General features: G+C 44.2%; 1 protein-coding gene across 3 annotated transcripts in view; it reads right to left on the reverse strand.

Moving 5' to 3' along the window:
* The window catches only part of ECHDC1 (ethylmalonyl-CoA decarboxylase 1), a 54,693-nt gene extending 49,361 nt beyond the window's left edge, over nt 1-5,332 (reverse strand). Inside the window, exons 1-2 of one of the 3 annotated variants that reach the window (XM_073627217.1) lie at nt 5,193-5,265; nt 1,357-1,430 (exon numbers count right to left, since the gene is read on the reverse strand). The gene's annotated coding sequence lies outside the window, so the exon portion shown is untranslated. Of the gene's footprint in view, nt 1-1,356; nt 1,431-5,192 lie in introns of those variants that run through there. The other 2 variants (XM_073627216.1, XM_073627218.1) reach the window with 2 other exon arrangements.
* Between the last annotated feature and the right edge of the window lie 668 nt (nt 5,333-6,000).

Raw genomic sequence — 6,000 nt, forward strand, 5'->3', positions numbered from 1 at the left:
AAATTATTTTTTTTTCAAAATTTTCGGTCTTTTTTCATTTATAGCGCAAAAATTAAAAAACCCAGAGGTGATCAAATACCACCAAAATAAAGCTCTATTTGTATGAAAAAAAATCATTTGGGTACAGTGTTGCATGACTGAGTAATTGTCATTCAAAGTGTGAGAGCACTGAAAGCTGAAAATTGGTCTGTATAGGAGGGGGGTTTAAGTGCCCATTAAGCAAGTGGTTAAACAAAGTTCAACAAATTATTTAAAGGTGATAAAGTTATATGTTGAAAGTGGGGTGATTCCACTTTATTTGATTATACAGCTTGAGCCGTAGTGGCTGAGCTGTTTTAAGTGTTCTAAAGTTTAACTTTTATTAATTATTTTTTTTATTAGTTATTAAAGCCAATAATAAAGGCCACTGCCAAATATTTTTCCAATCAAAGGTTTTAGTGTGTTTTATTGTGTTTAAATTCTGCTGACTGCTATCCCATACCAGGTGGATCAAGCAGCCAGGTAAGGAGCACCAGTGCCCCCTCCCCCACTGACTGGAAGTGCCCCCCAATCTGCCCCACTAAGCTCAAAGACCCCATCTCTCACCACTAAGCAGCAGGACCCCACTAAGCAGCAGGCTGGGGGCCTCATAATTTCTAACAGTGGCCCTGCTGTAACTGCCCCCCATCCACTGCACCGATCACCCTCGACTGCCCCACTGTGTCCTCCCCCGGCCCCGTGTCCTTCTCTACTGACAGTCCACTGCCCTACTGACACCATCCTGCACATACTACCCACCCCATACATTCTGCACTCTTCTCCTGCACATCCCACCCACCACTATACACTCCACACCCCTCTCCTTGCACATACTACCCACCACCATACACTTCGCACTCTTCTCCCTGCAGATATTACCCACCGCTGTACACTCCACACTCCTTTCCTGCACATACTACCCACCTCCATACACTCTTCTCCTGCACATACTATCCACCGTCTTACACCCCATACTCCTCTCCTGCAGATACTACCCACCTCCGTATACTCCGCACTGCACATTCCCTATTTAACATTACCACATTCTGCACTATGCAAGTCATCTCAGACTCTATTTAACCACACCCTTTAAGCCACACCCAATATTTAGCGCAATTTAAACCACGCCCACTTTTTGACGCAGCGAGCTGTGCGTGCCGCATTTCTTAATTTGCCGGTGCTTGGGGCCCATTCTTGATCTTGCACACAGGCCCACTCATTTTGTGATACGCCCCTGCATTGGTCTAACCCTACCTTACGCTATCCAAAATGAAGAAAAAAAGGTTTTGCCTTTAGTTCACCTTAGTCCTTAAAATCTATAGAGAAAACAAAACTTACAGAAGTGCTCAACTTCTGGATCCCCTGCGGCTCTCGCTGGTTCCTTCTGCCTACCTCCACATCACTGTTGTATCCTGTAATAAGTGGAAGTCAGTTGGAGGAATGAGAGTGTCAGTTTCCCTTAAAGCGGTTGCACACCCTTTTTTTTTTTTTTAGTTTTACCTACAGGTAAGCCTATAAGGCTTACCTGTAGGTAAAATGAATATCTCCTAAACCTATATGGTTTAGGAGATATTTACTTTGCATGCAGCCGCTGACGTCAGTGGCGCATGCGCTGTGAAGGCCCGGCTGAAGGTCCAGCAGACGCTGCCGGACCTTGCTGGGAAGAAGACTCCTGCGTGCATGCCGGGGAGTGACGCAATCATGGCTTCGGCCACTCACAGCGCCGGAGCCGTGATACCCGGAAGAAATATGTCAGCTCCCTCGGTGTGGACTGGGATCAGATGTCGAGGCCTCATTATGCCTTTGCCTTGCAGGTTTTTTGGTTTTAAAAAAAAAAATAAAAAAATCTGTGCGGGTATACAACTGCTTTAAGACTTTGGGGACCATTTCTACTGATCAGAGCAGAGTTTGGCTGCATGGAAAGTAAGTATTGGCCGCCTTCTTTTACAGGTATGACCTTTTTATGGATCTATTTACTTAAAGCGGAGGTCCGCCGAAAAAAATATTAAAAGCCAGCAGCTACAAATACTGCAGCTGCTGACTTTTAATATATGGACACTTACCTGTCCAGGGAGCCCGCGATGTCGGCAGCCGAAGCCGATCCGTCCGTCGGCTCTCGGCTGCTGCCGCCGCCATCCTCGGTAAGGGAATAAGGAAGTGAAGCCGTGCGGCTTCACTTCCTGGTTCCCTACTGCGCATGCGCGAGTCGCGCTGCGCATCCTCTCTGGTCCCTGCTGTGATCTGGGACCTGTGTGTCTCCCAGAATACAGCGGGGGAGGACAGAGTAGGCGCCGGAAGTGGCTTAGGTCACCGCAAGCGCCGCGGTGATCTATGCCAGGAAGTGGGAGCAAATACCTGTATTAGACAGGTATCTGCTCCCTCCTCCCCCCTGAAAGGTGCCAAATGTGACACCGGGGGGGGGAGGAATCCAAAAAGTGGAAGTTCCATTTTTGGGTGGAACTCCACTTTAAAGAAGAATTCCAGCTAAAGCCTTATTAGTCTTAAAAAATGCCACCCACACACCTATCCTAAACAACCTGTGTAAATAAATAAATAAAGACTTACAATAGGTATATATATATATATCTCTATCTTCAGCCCACTCCAGTTCAGTCACATGAGCAACCTCCCCTGTGTCAGCCAGCAGCAGCGGCAGGAGGGACCACAGACAACAGCTGCACCATAGGAGCCAATGAGTAACATCATCACTCCAGGCTTTCCCAGCCATTGTCGAGTAATTTCTCCATTCCCCCTGCAGCCACCACTGGCTGATAATGGAGATCATGTGACTGGGTCTTGCAGAAAATAGGTATAGATAAGTATATAAATCTTTTTTTACACAGGTTATTTATTAGTGTTAAATAAGTGTAAGCTCATTTAACACTAGTGCGCAGTGTAAGCTTCCTGGCGGGTGCGGGCACGTGGAGTTGCAAACACGCCTGAGTCCATCCTTAGTCCCGGGCTTCCCGATCGGACAGGGGAGCCAGAAAAAGGCGGTGGGGTGGGTAAGCAATTTCCAGTATAATCACCAAATGTCCAGGACATCATATGATGTTCTACAGGCAGGAAGAGGTTAAAGAAGAACTAAGGGCAAAAGTTGTTTTGTAGTCATTATTTTATTTTGGATAGAGTAAGGGAGGTTTATAACCATTAAGGCCCTTTTCACACTGTCGCGACTTGAAAGTCGTGCAATTTCAGGGAATGCCTGTGTAAACTTGAGGTCTATGGACCTCAACTTGCATCAAAGTTGGACCAAAGTAGTACAGGGACTATTTTGAAGTCGCACAGATACGAATGGTTATCAATGGGAATCATGGGGTATGATTTGTCATGCGACTTGGATGTAGGGTTGCCACCTCATCCCTTTAAACCCGAACACACATGAATTACACAGGTTCTGATGCTAATTTAACGCAGATAAGGCACCAAGTGAGTAAACCACTTAAGGACCGAGCCTCTTTATGAGATTTGTTGTTTATAAGTTAAAAACATTTTTTTTTTTTGCTAGAAAATTACTTAGAACCCCCAAACATTATAATTTTTTTTTTCTAGCACCCTAGAGAATAAAATGGAGGTCGTTGCAATACTTTCTGTCACACCGTATTTGCGCATCGGTCTTACAAGCGCACTTTTTGTGGGAAAAATACACTTTTTTGAATTAAAAAATAAGACATCAGTAAAGTTAGCCTAATTTTTTTTTAAATCGTGAAAGATAATGTTACGCCGAGTAAATTGATACCCAACATGTCACGATTCAAAATTGCGCCCGCTCGTGGAATGGTGACAAACTCTCCATAGGCGATATTTTAAAAATTCTACAGGTTGCATGTTTTGAGTTACAGAGGAGGTCTAGGACTAAAATTATTGATCCCGCTCTACCAATCGCGGCGATACCTCACATGTGTGGTTTGAACACCGTTTTCATATGCGGCACTACTCACGTACACGTTCGCATCTGCAAGCAAGCTTGGCGGGACAGGGCGCGTTTAAAAAGTTTTTTTTTTTTCTTATTTTACCTTTTATTTTTACACTGTTCTTTAAAAAAAAAAAAATCTGTCACTTTTGTCCCTTCTATAAGGAATGTAAACATCCATTGTAATAGAAAAAAAGCATAACAGGACCTTTTAAATATGAGATCTGGGGTCAAAAAGACCTCAGATCTCATATTTACACTAAAATGCAAAAAATAAAAATAAAGTGTCCTTTAAAAAAAAAAAAAAATGTCCCTTTAAGAGCTATGGGTGGAAGTGACATTTTGACGTCGCTTCCGCCCTGCAATGGTATGGAAATGGGCCATCTTCCCCTCACTCGTCTCCATGCCAAGTAAGGAGCAACATCCGATCACCTCCGCTGCTGCCAACGGCTCTGGTAAGCAGAGGGGGGCCCTCTCCCACTGCCGATAAAAGTGATCTCGCAGTGAATCCGCCGCAGAGACCACTTTTATCTGAAAGCGGACCACCGGCTGAAGAAGAGGATACCGCTGCCATAACAGCGATATTCCTCTTCAAAGTTAGGACGTATATCAGCGTGCGGCGGTCCGTAAGTTGTTAAAATACCATCTTAATCAGCCACAGAACCTGTGTAATCAATATGTATTCAGTTTTAAAGGGATGAGATGGCAACTCTACTCGGATGTCCAAAGTTGCACAAGTGTGAAAGATGCCTAAAATGCTTTTTTTGGCCAATTGTGTTTAAAGATTTTCCTTAACTTCCTGTTCCATAGCCAAAACAGGAAGTCAGAGGAAATCCGTTCAAAGTGAGCTTGTCACCAGAACTAGTATCCCCTCAGGAAACTTTTCCTTCTATTTCTCTTCCTGGTGACAACCCAAAATTTGGAATTTTCTTTCACATTCAGTGAAACTGTAAGCAGAACAAACAGAAAAAATCCTTAATGTGGACACAGTCTGCAATAAAATACTAGAAAACGTTCTAACCCTGCCCCACTCTATCCAAAAAAAAATGTAAAATTGCCTTTAGTTTACTTTAACACATTTCTTACTGTACTATTACAGGATCCTGATGAGAGTTCCTGCTGCCATTCTAACTATTCAGGGTAGAAAACTACAATGTGCAATGCTGACACGTTTTCTAGTCACTATTACAAGTAAACATAACACTATTCTCCTAATTGCAATGTCAAACCACAATCCTGCCCTATTATCCCAAACACTCACCACGATGCAGCAGAGAAATGTGTCCGGCTAGAAACCAGCAGAGCACAGAGAGTTCCTGCTGTACATTGACTGTTCCCAGGGAGGAGGGGACAAGTTAGGGCTCGTTCACACCATAAGTGCATGGGAACTGAAAGGAAAAAAATACACAGATTTCACTTGCAGAGACATCCGTTTTCATGCACGTTATGTGCCCTATTCACACCAATGTTGATGTCATGTCAGTTTTTTTCCCGTGCAGAAAAAAATCTGCACGTGATATTAGTGTAGCACTAACTCACGGTGGAGCTGCTGGTTTAAGCGGGTCTGTTACCTTCACTCTGCTTCCCTCTGTTTCACCGGCACCGGGTCTAGGGGTCCGTTGAGTTTACTTCTGGACGACACACGCACCAACACTGGAGTACGTTTTCAATGCTTTATTAAACAAACGACTTAGGAAGTAGCAGGAAAGAGGTAGAAAGGAAACTCGCAGAAGAAACTCAAATATTCTCTGAAAGGGTCTTGGTATAATTCAAATACTATTTGAAATACGCTCCCCTCGTGGGACACACTCTTTGCTCGTCTGGATAGGCCTCTCTCACCGGTCTAGCAGACAGTACGCAGCACGAATCAAAGTCTCTGCCACAGACTTGGTTGGAAATAAAATCCGTACGATCCTCTGCCACAGGATGTATAGATTTGCTGTAGTAAAAATCAGTCACAGTGCTTGAACCTTTAAGCCGAGCCGGCAACACTATGCTGTATAGTTACTTTTGGATACGTCCTCCAACCGAGTCACCTGGCCCCTCTATAGACCAGCACGCTGCGTGAT

Source organism: Aquarana catesbeiana, linkage group LG04 (assembly GCF_042186555.1).
Source record: "Aquarana catesbeiana isolate 2022-GZ linkage group LG04, ASM4218655v1, whole genome shotgun sequence".
Classification (NCBI taxonomy): domain Eukaryota; kingdom Metazoa; phylum Chordata; class Amphibia; order Anura; family Ranidae; genus Aquarana; species Aquarana catesbeiana.